Source organism: Bos taurus, chromosome 5 (assembly GCF_002263795.3).
Source record: "Bos taurus isolate L1 Dominette 01449 registration number 42190680 breed Hereford chromosome 5, ARS-UCD2.0, whole genome shotgun sequence".
Lineage (NCBI taxonomy): Eukaryota > Metazoa > Chordata > Mammalia > Artiodactyla > Bovidae > Bos > Bos taurus.
Genome location: NC_037332.1, coordinates 80,870,942 through 80,885,768, shown reverse-complemented (window position 1 = coordinate 80,885,768; position 14,827 = coordinate 80,870,942).

Sequence of the window (14,827 nt, the reverse complement as noted above, 5' to 3'; positions counted from 1 at the left end):
CTGGGCATAGTCTCTGAGGCTGACTTTACTGGCATGACTGGATTCCTCCCTCTGAGATGTGTCCTGCCTCACAGAGATACCTCTGCCACTATGCTTCTGTGTGCAGAAGAAGTCACGTATGCCCCAGACACAACAAATACCATATTTCCAAATCTTCTCACTTTGCTCAGTAGCATTGGATCTCTTGTCTTTGAAGAAAAACTGCAAAAGGGACAAAGTCTCCCCAAAACTGTTACAGTTGTTTGGTTCTCATTCCACTTTCTGATATGACTCATTAATGTTGATTTCTACAGGATGGCCAGTGCCTCTGGGCTTTAAAAGAATAGAACACTGCACATTCATCAACTCTCAGGGCTTCCTGAATTTATACAGACTTGAAAGAAGTTAGAATGGATTTTACACATTGCTGCTGTCACTGCACACGACTGAGCGACTTCACTTTCACTTTCATGCATTGGAGAAGGAAATGGCAACCCACTCCAGTGGTCTTGCCTGGAGAATCCCAGGGACAGGGAAGCCTGGTGGGCTGCCGTCTATGGGGTCACACAGAGTAGGACACGACTGAAGCGACTTAGCAGCAGCAGCTGTCACTGGAATGGGGGGACATTGAGCACTGTACTCGGGGGCCATCTGGGGAATTCTGTTTGCTCTATAAAGTAAGTAGAAGTCTTCAGTTAGGCATTTCCTCTTTCAGTCATTTATTCAGTTAATTTTACTTGAAAACTTACATAATCTGCTACATTCAAGGGGGCCACAGGAAAAAATGTTTCACACATTGGAGCCTCCCAGGGGCTGCTCAGGGTCAACTAGGAGTTAGGCATGAACCTACACAGCTATAACAGAAAGCAGAATCTGGGACATTTTGGTTTGGGGGTAAAATGCTTACTTAGATAAGGTAATTCTTAGTTACTTAATGGTGAAATTAATCTGTACAAAGAATTTTTATAGACTATCAGTGACACGATGTGATGGCAAACACAACAGTATTTTATTTAAAAATTTCACAGACGACTCTAATGTATAGCCAAAGTTAAGAATTACCACTCTCGTCTATTTATTAAAAAGTAGAGAAATAATATCGCTATTAGTTCAGTTCAGTTCAGTTGTTCAATCGTGTCCAACTCTTTGCGACCCCATGGACTACAGCATGCCAGGCCTCCCTGTCCATCACTAACTCCTAGATTTTACCCAAATTCATGTCCATTGAGTTGGTGATGCCATCCAACCATCTCATCCTCTGTCGTTCCCTTCTCCTCCTGCCCTCAATCTTGCCCAGCATCAGAGATTTTTCAACTGAGTCAGCTCTTTGCATCAGGTGGCCAAAGTATTGGAGTTTCAACCTCAAAATCAGTCCTTCCAATGAACACCCAGGACTGAACTCCTTTAGGATGGACTGGTTGGATCTCCTTACAGTCCAAGGGACTCTCAAGAGTCTTCTCCAACACCACACTTCAAAAGCATCAATTCTTCGGTGCTCAGCTTTCTTTATAGTCCAACTCTCACATCCATACATGACCATTGGAAAAACCATAGCTTTGACTAGATGGACATTTGTTGACAAACTAATGCCTCTGGTTTTGAATATGCTGTCTAGGTTGGTCATAACTTTCCTTCCAAGGAGTAAGCATCTTTTAATTTCATGGCTGCAATCACCATCTGCAGTAATTTTGGAGCCCCCTGAAATAAAGTCAGCCACTGTTTCCCCATAAGTTTGCCACTAAGTGATGGGATTGGATGCCATGATCTCAATTTTCTGAATGTTGAGCTTTAAGCCAACCTTTTCTCTCTCCTCTTTCACTTTCATTAAGAGGCTCTTTAGTTCTTCTTCACTTTCTGCCATAAGGGTGGTGTCATCTGCATGTCTGAGATTATTGACATTTCTCCCGGCAATCTTGATTCCAGCTTGTGCTTCTTCCAGCCCAGCGTTTCTCACATGTACTCTGCATCTAAGTTAAATAAGGGTGACAATATACAGCCTTGACACTCCTTTCCTGACTTGGAACCAATCTGTTTTTCCATGTCCAGTTCTAACTGTTGCTTCCTGACCTGCATAGAGATTTCTCAAGAGGGACCTCAGTTATTACATATTCTGCAAGCAAATTTGGGCTACATAGAGTAACAGAATTATTTTCTAACTTGTTAATTTGTTATACAGAAAAAAAATTTGTCAAGCAATTAATTTAAATCAGTAAGTTTCAAGCCATTTTATTTAGGACCCGTTACACTTTTATACATTATTGAGGATCCAAAGAACTTTTGTTTATGTGTGTTATATCCATGGATATTTACTGTATCACTGTTTTATAAATTAAAACTGAGAAAATTTAAATATACTTTGCATTAATTTATTTTAAAAAACATTAACAAACCCATTACATGCTAACCCCAAGAGCATAGTTTTATAAATAATAACTGTGTTTTCAAAAACAAAACAATTTCATGAGAGGAGAGGCACTCTTTCATTTTGTAAATCTTTTAAAAGTCTGACTTAATAACAGACAGCTGGATTCTCATTTCTGCTTGGCATTCAATCTGTTGTGACATCTCACATGATCTAGGCTCTGAAAAACTCTGCTGAACTCTCAAGAGAGAATGAGAACAAAGCGAATGATGTTTTAGCATTATTATGAAAGTAGTTTCAGTGTTGGGGACTCCACTGAAAGGTTCTCAGGAATCCCCACATTATATTCATTCTCATAACAATTCTGTTGCTGAGGACAAATGAGGGAATTGAGGCTTGGGAAGGTAAGGAACCTCCCCAATATCACACAATGGTGACAGCAGGGCTGGGACTCTTTCCAGGTGGCTGGCTGTGAAGTGAGAGCTCTGCGATCACTCACGTCACCTCTCAAATGTTCACTCAATACCTAACTTGATTTCTTCACTCATGTACTGCTGATGTTGATAGGATATTGTTCCCCTTAGACTTGTTCGAAGAGCTTAACAAACTCAAGAATAGCTTTGCTTTATTTTTTTTTCAAATATCTCAAAGCAACTTTCTAATTCTTTTGAATTAATAAGAGATATTAAACAAGTTATCAAATGACTTTTCTCATCCACACAAATTTTAAATCACTGGAAATGATAATACTGGCAACAAGAACTTGATTTATTTTATTTCTGCAGTTTTAAATACAGTCTGTTCTAACTCAACCATTTAATATCCTAATAAACTTTGGTTTAAAAAAAAAAAGTTTCAGTGAAGTGCAACCTAGAACCTAGAGAGTTTCAGATTCACAATAAAAGCTTTTTTTCATGCAGGGATTTGAATGAAGTTTTTTCAAACCACAAGTATATAACTGTAAAAGCTACAATTACTGAGCAAAATCAAGCTCTGATTACATCTTCCCTTCCTAGAAGAGAAATGTATGTGTGTGTGTGCTAATTCACTCAGTTGGGTTTGACTCTTTGCCACCCCGTGGACTGTAGCCTGCCAGACTCCTCTGTCCATGGGATTTTTCAGGCAAGAATACTGGAATGGGTTGCCATTTCCTCACCCAGGGGATTTTCCTGACTCAGGGATTGAACCCACATCTCTTGCATTGGCAAGCAGATTCTTTATCTCTGAGCCCCCTGGGAAGCTCACGAGAACAAAGTTGTTACCTATTAACCATCAGCACCAATCAGTGTCTCTTTATTGCTTATAATTCTTTTTTTTGTCAAGGTAAATAAAGCTCCAAATCACAAACAAAACAGCTATGTTGGATAACAGATTTTTGTGTGGATGTTTTTGTTTTTATACTTATTTTTGTTTTAGTCTTTTCCCCCCCTGAATGTCAGTTGCAAGTCCGAGATCCCTATTACCTTACAAGTAACAGAAGGCCCTAAATAATGTAATTTGTGCTTATTATTAGGTCTAATTAAAAGTATTCAGTGGAAAAATAACTCCAGAAAGAATGAAGGGATGGAGTCAAGCAAAAACAGCACCCAATTGTGGATGTGACTGGGGATAGAAGCAGGGTCCAATGCTGTAAAGAACTATATTGTATAGGAACCTGGAATGTTAGGTTGATAAATCAAGGCAAATTGGAAGTGGTCAAACAAGAGATGGCAAGAGTGAATGTTGACATTCTAGGAATAAGCAAACTAAGATGGACTGGAATGGGGGAATTTAAATCAGATGACAATCATATCTACTATGTGGGCAGGAATCCCTTAGAAGAAGTGGAGTAGCCATCATAGTCAACAAAAGAGTCCGAAATACAGTACTTGGATGCAATCTCAAAACCGACAGAATGATCTCTTTTCATTTCCAAGGCAAACTGTTCAGTATGACGGTATTCTAAGTCTATGCCCAACCAATAACGCTGAAGAAGCTGAAGTTGAACGGTTCTATGAAGACCTACAAGACCTTTCAGAACTAATACTCAAAAAAGATGTCCTTTTCATTATACGGGACTGGAATGCAAAGGTATGAAGTCAAGAAACACCAGGAGTAACAGGCAAATTTGGCCTTGGATTACAGAATGAAGCAGGGAAAAGACTAATAGAGTTTTGTCAAGAGAACACACTGGTCATAGCAAGCACCTTCTTCCAACAACACAAGAGAAGACTCTATCATGAACATCACCAGATGGTCAACACCAAAATAAGATTGATTATATTCTTTGCTGCCAAAGATGGAGAAGCTCTATACAGTCAGCAAAAACAAGACTGGGAGCTGACTGTGGCTCAGATTCCTAATTGCCAAATTCAGACTGAAATTGAAGAAAGTGGAGAAAACCACTAGACCATTCAGGTATGACCTAAATCAAATCCCTTATGACTATACAGTGGAAGTGAGAAATAGATTTAAGGGACTGGATCTGATAGACAGGTTGCCTGATGAACTATGGATGGAGGTTCATGACACTGTACAGAGAGAGGGAGCAAGAACACCCCCAAGAAAAAGAAATACAAAAGCAATATGGGAGTCTGAGGAGGCCTTACAAATAGCTGAGAAAACAAGAGAAGCAAAAAGCAAAGGAAAAAGGAAAGATATACCCATTTGAATGTAGAGTTCCAAAGAATATTAGGGAAAGATAAGAAAGCCTTCCTCAGTGATCAACGCAAAGAAATAAAGGAAAACAATAGAATGGGAAAGACTAGAGATCTCTTCAAGAAAATTAGAGATACCAAGGGAACATTTCAGGCAAAGATGGGCACAATAAAGGACAGAAACTATGTACCTAACAGAAGCAGGAGATATTAAGAAAAGGTGGCAAGAATACACAGAACAACTGTACAAGAAAAGATCTTCACAACCCAGATAATCACGATGGTGTGATCACTCAACTAGAGCCAGACATCCTGGAATGTGAAGTCAAGTGGGCCTTAGGAAGCATCACTATGAACAAAGTGAGTGGAGGTGATGAAATTCCAGTTGAGCTATTTCAAATCCTGAAAGATGGTGCTGTGAAACTGCTGCATTCAGTATGCCAACAAATTTGGAAAACTCAGCAGTGGCCACAGGACTGGAAAAGGTCAGTTTTCATTCCAATCCCAAAGAAAGGCAATGCCAAAGAACGCTCAAATTACTGCACAATTGCACTCATCTCACACAGTAATAAAGTAATGTTCAAAATTCTCCAAGCCAGGCCTCAACAATACATGAATTGTGAAATTTCAGATGTTCAGGCTGGTTTTAGAAAAGGCATAGGAAGCAGAGATCAAACTGCCAATATCCGCTGGATCATTGAAAAGGCAAGAGTTCCTGATAAACATATATTTCTGCTTTATTGAATATGCCAAAACCTTAAATTCTGAAAGAGATGGGAATTCCAGACCACCTGACCTGCCTCTTGAGAAACCTGTAGGCGGGTCAGGAAGCAACAGTTAGAACTGGACATGGAAAAACAGACTGGTTCCAAATAGGAAAAGGAGTACGTCAAGGCTGTCTATTGTCACCCTGCTTATTTAACTTAGATGCAGACTACATCTAAGAAATGCTGGGCTGGAAGAAGCACAAGCTGGAATCAAGATTGCTGGGAGAAATATCAATAACCTCAGATATGCAGATGACATCACCCTTATGACAGAAAGTGAAGAAGAACTAAAAACCTCTTGATGAAAGTGAAAGAGGAGAGTGAAAAAGTTGGCTTAAAGCTCAACATTCAGAAAACGAAGATCATGGCATCTGGTCCCATCACTTCATGGGAAATAGATGGGGAAACAGTGGAAACAGTGTCAGACTTTATTTTGGGGGGCTCGAAAATCACCGCAGATGGTGATTGCAGCCATGAAATTAAAAGACGCTTACTCCTTGGAAGGAAAGTTATGACCAACCTAGATAGCATATTAAAAAGCAGAGACATTGTTTTGCCAACAAAGGTCCGTCTAGTCAAGGCTATGGTTTTTCCAGTAGTCATGTATGGATGTGAGAGTTGGACTATAAAGAAAGGTGAGCGCTGAAGAATTGATGCTTTTGAACTGTGGTGTTGGAGAAGACTCTTCAGAGTACCTTGGACTGCAAGGAGATCCAACCAGTCCATCCCAAAGGAGTTCAGTCCTGGGTGTTCACTGTAAAGACTGATGCTAAAGCTGAAACTCCAGTACTTTGGCCACCTGATGCAAAGAGCTGACTTATTTGAAAAGACCCTGATGCTGAGCAAGATTGAGGGCAGGAGGAGAAGGGGACAACAGAGGATGAGATGGTTGGATGGCATCACCAACTCAATGGACATGAGTTTGGGTAAACTCTGGGAGTTGGTGATGAACAGGGAGGCCTGCCATGCTGTAGTTCATGGTGTCTCGAAGAGTCGGATATGGCTGAGCAACTGAACTGAATAAGTATTCATGTTGTAAAACACAAACTGTAGAGGAAATAAATTATTGTTTTATGTTCTTGTGCACACAAGAAAACATTAAAATGCATGTAAACACTCTGATAAATAAACATTTCCTCTTTGATCATTTTTTAGCAAGTAGTTTTTAAACTAAAACTGTGAACACAAGTTTATTTCCAAGATGACTGAAGAGAAAAAGGAAAATTCACTTAAAATATTTCCCTAAGAATATCCCATTTAGTCTTTACTTATTTATGAATCAGAATAAATGATACAATGAAGATTGTTTTTCCAAAGATTTAAAATTGGATAGAGTAGACAGTTTACACAGCAATAGTCTACAGGTTATAACAGGTCCAAATAGCTGTGCATACATTATTAGACATATTTACCCTAAAATCTTTTACTCTGAGTTGAACAGTTTTAGAATTTTTTATTTCTTCTAAATTTTTGTATGAGAATTTATTTTGCATAGACTTTCCATTTTGATATTATATTACACTTTGAAAATAGCCCCATGGAAGATATTGGTAACATTTTAAGAATTGGAAGGAAAATTTTAAAATATAATCTTCAATAACTCTTAATAACGAGGGTGTTTCAACTACAAAAAAAGACATATAAGGATTTGATCATTGTTAGTTTCCTGTCAAATGTGGTCAAGTTTCTTAGAAACCATATGTTTACGGAAAATGTTGCCTGTATTTTGCTTGAATAAAATTTTTAAAAATGATTTATGTATTTCTTTTAGTATAACTATATTTGAATATTTTTCACATTTAGTAGCATAATAAATGCAATTAGGTTTACACAATTTTTAAAATATAAACCATCTAGTTTCCATTAAAGTACAATCACAATTAATCACTTTTTTAAGAGAGCCTCAGAACCTTAATTTTTGTTTCTTGAGCTCATCATTATTAGTGGGTATGCTAATAATTATATCATCATGTCTACTATTTCTTAAAATGCCAGAAAGCAAAATCTTTCACCTTGCAGGGCATTGCATTAATTCCAGAAGTTTTATAGAAATATCTCAGCAAAATAAGAAAAAATGGACCTTTTATATTTGTGGCAAATGAATATGACAAAATAGTAAAACTTAGAGTTTTTTCCCTAATGGGCTTCCTGTGTAGCTCAGTTGATAAAGAGTCTGCCTGCAATGCAGGAGACCTGAGTTCAATCCCCGGGTCAGGAAGATTCCCTGGAGAAGGAAATGGCAATCCACTCCAGTATTCTTGCCTGGAGAATCCCATGGACACAGGAGCCCGGCAGACTACCATCTATGGTGTCACAAGTCAGACACAGCTAATGACAAGTAGTGACAAAACCACCACCACCAGAGTTTTTTCCCAATCCTTGTTGCCAAACTGTTTGGGCTTCTATAACATCATGAACAATTATTTCAATTTTTGTTTGAGTAAAGTTCTCAAAGTGAAAATTTGCTGGTGGGTCAATCTGTATATATGAATTGGTAAGCAGGCTTACTGGCAAGATATGCAACTTTGGTTTTATCTGCCACTACTTTTAAATAGAAGTATTAATCTAATTATCTTCACTGAATCAGTCAAGAGAACTGAAACTGAGCAAATATTTGTAGCATATCATATGTGCTGCTGCTGCTGCTGCTGCTAAGTCACTTCAGTCATGTCCAACTCTGTGCGACCCCATAGACAGCAGCCCACCAGGCTTCCCCGTCCCTGAGATTCTCCAGGCAAGAACACTGGAGTGGGCTGCCATTTCCTTCTCCAATGCATGAAAGTGAAAAGTGAAAGTGAAGTCACTCAGTCATGTCCGACTCTTAACGACCCCATGGACTGCAGCCTACCAGGCTCCTCCATCCATGGGATTTTCCAGGCAAGAGTACTGGAGTGGGTTGCCATTGCCTTCTCCAATCATATGTGCTGGTAAATTCTAAATAGATTTCAAACATAAGGAGCTGTTTACTTACTAATTTGAATGTCAGTGTTACCTGGGGGCTATTACATTTCTTTTTAAAAGTAAATTTTTTTATAGCCTCATGTACATAATATGAAAAAGAATATATATGCATATATATATATAACCTGAGTCACTTTGCTGTACACCAGAAACTAACACAACATTGTAAATGAACTTCACTTCAATTAAAGTAATAAAAATATAATATACTTAAATTTCCCTTAGCACTTATTTTGTCACTAAAATATATGCTTACCATTAATTTCAAACATACCTCAAACAATTGCAAACCACTGGCAAAAATTTGCCTTAATGCCTAGAAACACACCATCATTTTGTCATCCCATCAGATTTGCCTTCTTACAACTGCATAGTCATTTATCTTTTAAAGCAAAAAAATCTCATGTCCTCATGCTTGGAAAAGTGAAAGTTATTCAGTCATGTCCGACTCTGGGACCCTATGGACTGTAGCCTGCCAGGCTCCTCTGTTCATGGAATTCTCCAGGCCACTGTCCTACTCTCTGCTTCTAAGTATTCAACTTTTTTAGATTTCACATATAAGTAAGATCATGTGTCTTTTCTCTGTATCTGGCATATTTCACTTAGCATAATGTCCTCTAGTTTCACTCATGTTGTTACAAATGGCAAGATCTCTTATTTTAGGGCTGGATAATTTTCCACTGTGTTTCTTTACCCATTTAAATATTAATGCACACATCCATATCTTGACTATTGTGAATAATGATGCAATGAACATGGGAACACAGATATCTATTTGAGGTACTCAAAAAGATTCATTTCTTTTGGTTAGATACCAGGAGAGAGATTGATGAATCATACAGAAAGTCTATTTTCAGTTTTTTAAGGAACCTCCATACAATTTTCCATAATGACTGTACTAAGCAGTGTATGAGGGTTCCATTTTCTCTACAATCTCACCAACATTTATCTTTTATTTTAATATTTTTAAATAATAGCCACCCTAACAGGTGTGAAATGCTACCTCATTGTGATTTTGAGCTGCATAATCTTGATGATTAGTGATGTTGAACACTTTTTCATATATTTGTTGGTCTTTATATGTTTTATTTGGAAAACATGTCTAATCAGGTCCTTTTCCCATTTTTTAATTGGGTTATTTTTTATATTAATCTCTTATGAGACATGTAGATTGCAAACATTTACTATTATCCCATTATTTGTCTTTCTATTTTTTTGTTGTTTATTTGGTTGTTTGCTATGTATAATTTTTTCTAGTATTATGTTGTCTCATTTGTTTATTTTTGCTTTCTTGTCTGAGCTTTGATGTCATTCCAAAATGTTATTGCTAAAACTAATATCTAGGAGTTTTCCCCCTGGGAGTTTTATGACTTCAAGTTTTATAGTTAAGTCTTTAATCTATTTTGAGTCAATTTTTGTCTGATATACAAGTTCAATTTCATTGTTTTATATGTGTATCTTTGTTTTTCCCATCACTATTTTTTGAAGAGGCAGTCCTTTCCCCATTGTGTATTCTTTGAATGCTTGATAAAAATTAGTTGACCATATGTGCTTGGATTTCAGGGCTCTCTTTGTTCAATTGGTGTGTGTGTATGTGTGTATATATATATATTGTCAGTACCATACTGCTTTTATTGCTATATCTTTGTAATTTATTCGAAGTCAGAAAATATGGAGCCTTGAACTCTGGTTTTCTTTCTCAAGATTGCTTTAGCTATTCAGAGATTTTTGTAGCTCCATATAGATTTTAGAGCTGCTTTTTTTTTTTTTTCTATTTCTGTGAAGAATAGCTTTGGAATTTTTATAGAGGTGGTATTGAATCTGTATATTGCTTTGAGTAGCATGGGCATTTTCACAATATCAGTATCAAAAGGTTATATACCAGGATCAAGTAGGATTCATCGTGGGATGCAAGGTTGATTTAACATTTGCAAATCAATTAATGTAATATACTGTATTAACAAAATGAAAGATAAAACCACATGATTATTGAAATAGATACAGAAAACGCAGCTAACAAGGTCAAGTGTCCATTCATGATAAAATCACTCAGCAAAATAAGTATAAAACGACATTCTCTCCTTAACACATAAAAGCTGTTTATGAGAATCCCATATCTAGCATTGTAATCAATAGGGAAAATTGAAAGTTTTTCTTTTAATACAAGGATTTGCTACAAGACAAAGACATCCACTCTTGCCACTTTTATTCAGCATAATACTGGAAGTAGTAGCAAGAGCAATCAGATAAGAAAAAGAAATAAAAGCTATCAAAATCAGAAAGGAAGAAGTAAAATTATTTTTGTTTGAAAATGACATTATTTCTGTTTGAAAATGCCTACATGCATAGGCATTTATTTTAGCATTGTATTTGAGGTCCACTGATTCAGTGATTTCAGTGAAAACTGAGAGGGGTTGGTCACATGGCAATATTTATATGTTGTCTTAAGACATGTAATTCTTTGTGTTAACTTTCTACTTTTTATTTTATTTTTGCTTTGATTTCATTTTTTTATTTTATGTTACTGTGTTATAGCCAATGCTTGTTGTGTGTTTACTGTAAGCCATGTTCTGTGCTAAGTGCTTACCTCTCATGTACTTGCAAAATTTTCTGAGATGAGTAATTATTTTATTGTAAGTCATTTTATAAGCATCCTCAAATCTTATGGTATGGGTTAAAGATACAAATACAAAAATTAATCTCATAGGCCCATTTATTTCATTCATAAGTTAAGAATAGTCACAGTCTACAGTACAAATAGTGACACAAGATAGTCCATAACTATTTATTGATCTGGTTTGCAGAGCAAACTGATATCTAACTATGTTCATGACAGAACCCTCATATAATTGAATGCTACATCTTTTTTTTTTTAATGAGAATCATTCAGCCTTTCAACTTTTAGAATTACTAAGGAGAAGGATTTCTTGAGACAAAATGTTAAAAGAAAAGACAGTTTAATTTAGATGAATCAGGATTGTCTTAATACAATCTTAAAATAATTTCAGGAAATAAAGGAGCCTAGATTTTTAAAAGGCATTCACAAAGTGAATGTTACATGGCAAAAAGGAGAACATTACAAGGGGGATGCCTTTGGGACTGAGTCCGAGAGAACAAATGCACCCATAAAACCTGACCAGATTTTATGTAAACTATATTTTAGAAAGGCTAAAGGATGTCTACCAGTTTCAAAGAGGTTCTTTTCACATAAAGTAAGGATCAACACCATAAGCCACATTTAAACAGTCCCGGGGCTTATTAGTCAGTTTGATACAGCAGATGACCTTTTGCCTTTCCTTGGGTTCTTGAAGTTCAGCCTGCTTCATTCATTCTTTTAAGGACCTACTCCCTAAAAGCAGAAAGAGAAGTTTATAGGAAGAGAAGCATATGGGCTTTTCAGACAGGATGGTACCTTTCTCCTTCCTTTTCCTTTACTTTTCCCTTCAATCACACCCCACCACTGGCTGCAGTTTCTATGGGTCTATCAAAATTCTATCTGAGTAATGAATATATGAATAATCAGTCCTTTAAGAAGGGGAACAAAAGAAATATAAATACCCTGCATATGTGTATACTCAATTAATAGCATAGAAATGCCAAGGAGATAATAATTTTACCAATCAGATTGGCAAAGTTGGAAAGAAATGATAATCCTCAGTGTCCATGTGAGTGCAACCATAAAGGTACACACTTTTACTGCTGAAGAAATTGATACAAGTATCTAGAAGGCAGACTGGAACTAAATGACAAAATCCAGAAAAAATGCAAACTTTTTATCCTAGTAATACCATTTCTAGGAATTGATGCTCAGAAGTAACTAAAGAAGACAGAACACTTGACCATAGCAAGTTGCAAGTAGTAGAGACTGTAGAAAACAGTTATATCTAAAGGTTTTCAAGTTGAAAAAAAATGCTGTAAGGAACAAATTAAATATCATTTTTCCACAATTTGTTTATTACAGCCAAAACTTAGAAGCAATCTAAATATCTAAAACTATGTGAATATGAAGAATTGATGCTTTTGAACTGTGGTGTTGGAGAAGACTCTTGAGAGTCTCTTGGACTGCAAAGAGATCCAACCAGTCCATCCTAAAGGAAATCAGTCCTGGGTGTTCATTGGAAGGACTGATGTTGAAGCTGAAACTCCAATACTTTGGCCACCTGATGCAAAGAGCTGACTTATCTGAAAACACCCTGATTCTGGGAAAGATTGAGGGCAGGAGGAGAAGGGGACCACAGAGGATGAGATGGTTGGATGGCATCACCAACTCTATGGACATGGGTTTGGGTGAACTCCGGGAGTTGGTGATGGACAGGGTGGCCTGGAGTGCTGCAGTTCATGGGGTCACAAAGAGTTGGACACAACTGAGTGACTGAACTGAACTGAACTGAATTACAGTGCAACTACCCAGCAGAGAACTACTTATGTGTAAAGTGGAAATTTGTTGTAGTTGCTCAGTCAGTCATGTCTAACTCTGTGACCCCATGGACTGTAGCATGCCAAGCTTCCCTATCCTTCACTACCTCCTGGAGTTTGCTCAAGCTCAAGTCCATTGACTGGATGTTGCCATCCAACCATCCCATCCTCTGTTGGTCTCTTCTCCTGTCCTCAATCTTTCCCAGCATCAGGCTCTTTTCTAATGAGTCAGCCCCTCACATCATGTGGCCACAGTATTGGAGCTTCAGCTTAACTGTATGCCTACACAAGGGGCTGAACTTCAAGTATGGATGTATCCAGACTTTTATAATAACAACTTTTGTCACAACATGGATGGACCTAGAGATTATTGTATTATGTAAAGTCAGAAAAAAACAAACATCATATGATATCATTTATATGTGGAATATAAAAAAAAATGATACAAATGAACTTATTTACAAAACATCAACAGAATCATAGACATAGAAAACAAACTTATAGTTACCAAGGGGAATAATGGTGAGAACGGCAAGTTGGAGGGGAGATAAATTAGGAGTTTCAGATTAACAATTTCACACTGCTACATATAAAATAGGTAAACAAGGACCTACTGTATGGCACAGGGAACTATACTCAATATCTTGTAATTATATATAATAGAAAAGAATCTTAAAAAAAATAACTGAATCACTTTGCTGTACACTTGAAACTAACACAACTTTGTAAAGTAATTATGCATCAATTTTTAAAATGTTTTTTAAAAAAGAGCACAAGTTTCTCTCTTCCCCAGTTCTGTTTCCTCTTTCTGTTGGCTTTATTCTCAGGCCGGAGCTTTCCACGCTGTAGTGAGGTGTCCAGGTGTAAATCCTACCAGTTTTGCAAACTTCTGTGAAATTAAATGACACTCCCTGTTTCTACAAATATCCTAAGTATGCCTCTTCATTTGGAAGAGGAAATAGCAACCCACTCAAGTATTCTTGCCTAGAGAATTGCATGGACAGAGGAGCCTGGCAGGCTGTAGTCCATGGGGTCACAAAGAGTTGGATATGACTGAGTGACTAACACACACATCCGTGGGTGTGCACACACACACACACACACACACACACACACACACACACAGCTCTTCACTGGCCCAGCACTTGGTCACATGTTAACTCTGAACCAATCACTGTCACTCACATTGGCCAACCTTGGGTCAAGAAACCAAACCTGGAGGTAGAAGTTCTAGCAGCTAAATCCATGCCACGACAGTGGAGGATTTCCCTAAATAAAATCAGAATGATGTATTTGGGAAAAGAAAGGCAGAATGCTGGGTAAAAATAGTAGATGTTGACTGTAGCAGATATCAAATCATCTCTTTAGCCTTCTGACAGAATCTGATGTATTGTTTTGAACACATGTACACAGAAGGGTCTCAATGAGCAGGTGTTTTCTCATGTTTAAATATTGCCAAGAGCCCACAAGTACGTCCTTTGTTTTTTTTTTTTTTTCACCCTGTAGGTGGATGTCATTAATACAGGTGTGCAAAGTGCAAACCTGAATGTTAACAGAAAACCTCTTCTTGGCCCCCTTGTTTATCCCTACAGCACTATTGCAAATTGTTGCCATGAGAATATGGGTGTTCTTTAAAGTCTGTTATCATCACCTGTTGGTTGCACAATATTCAGTAATAAATATCATCCTAATTGAAGTCATAGAGT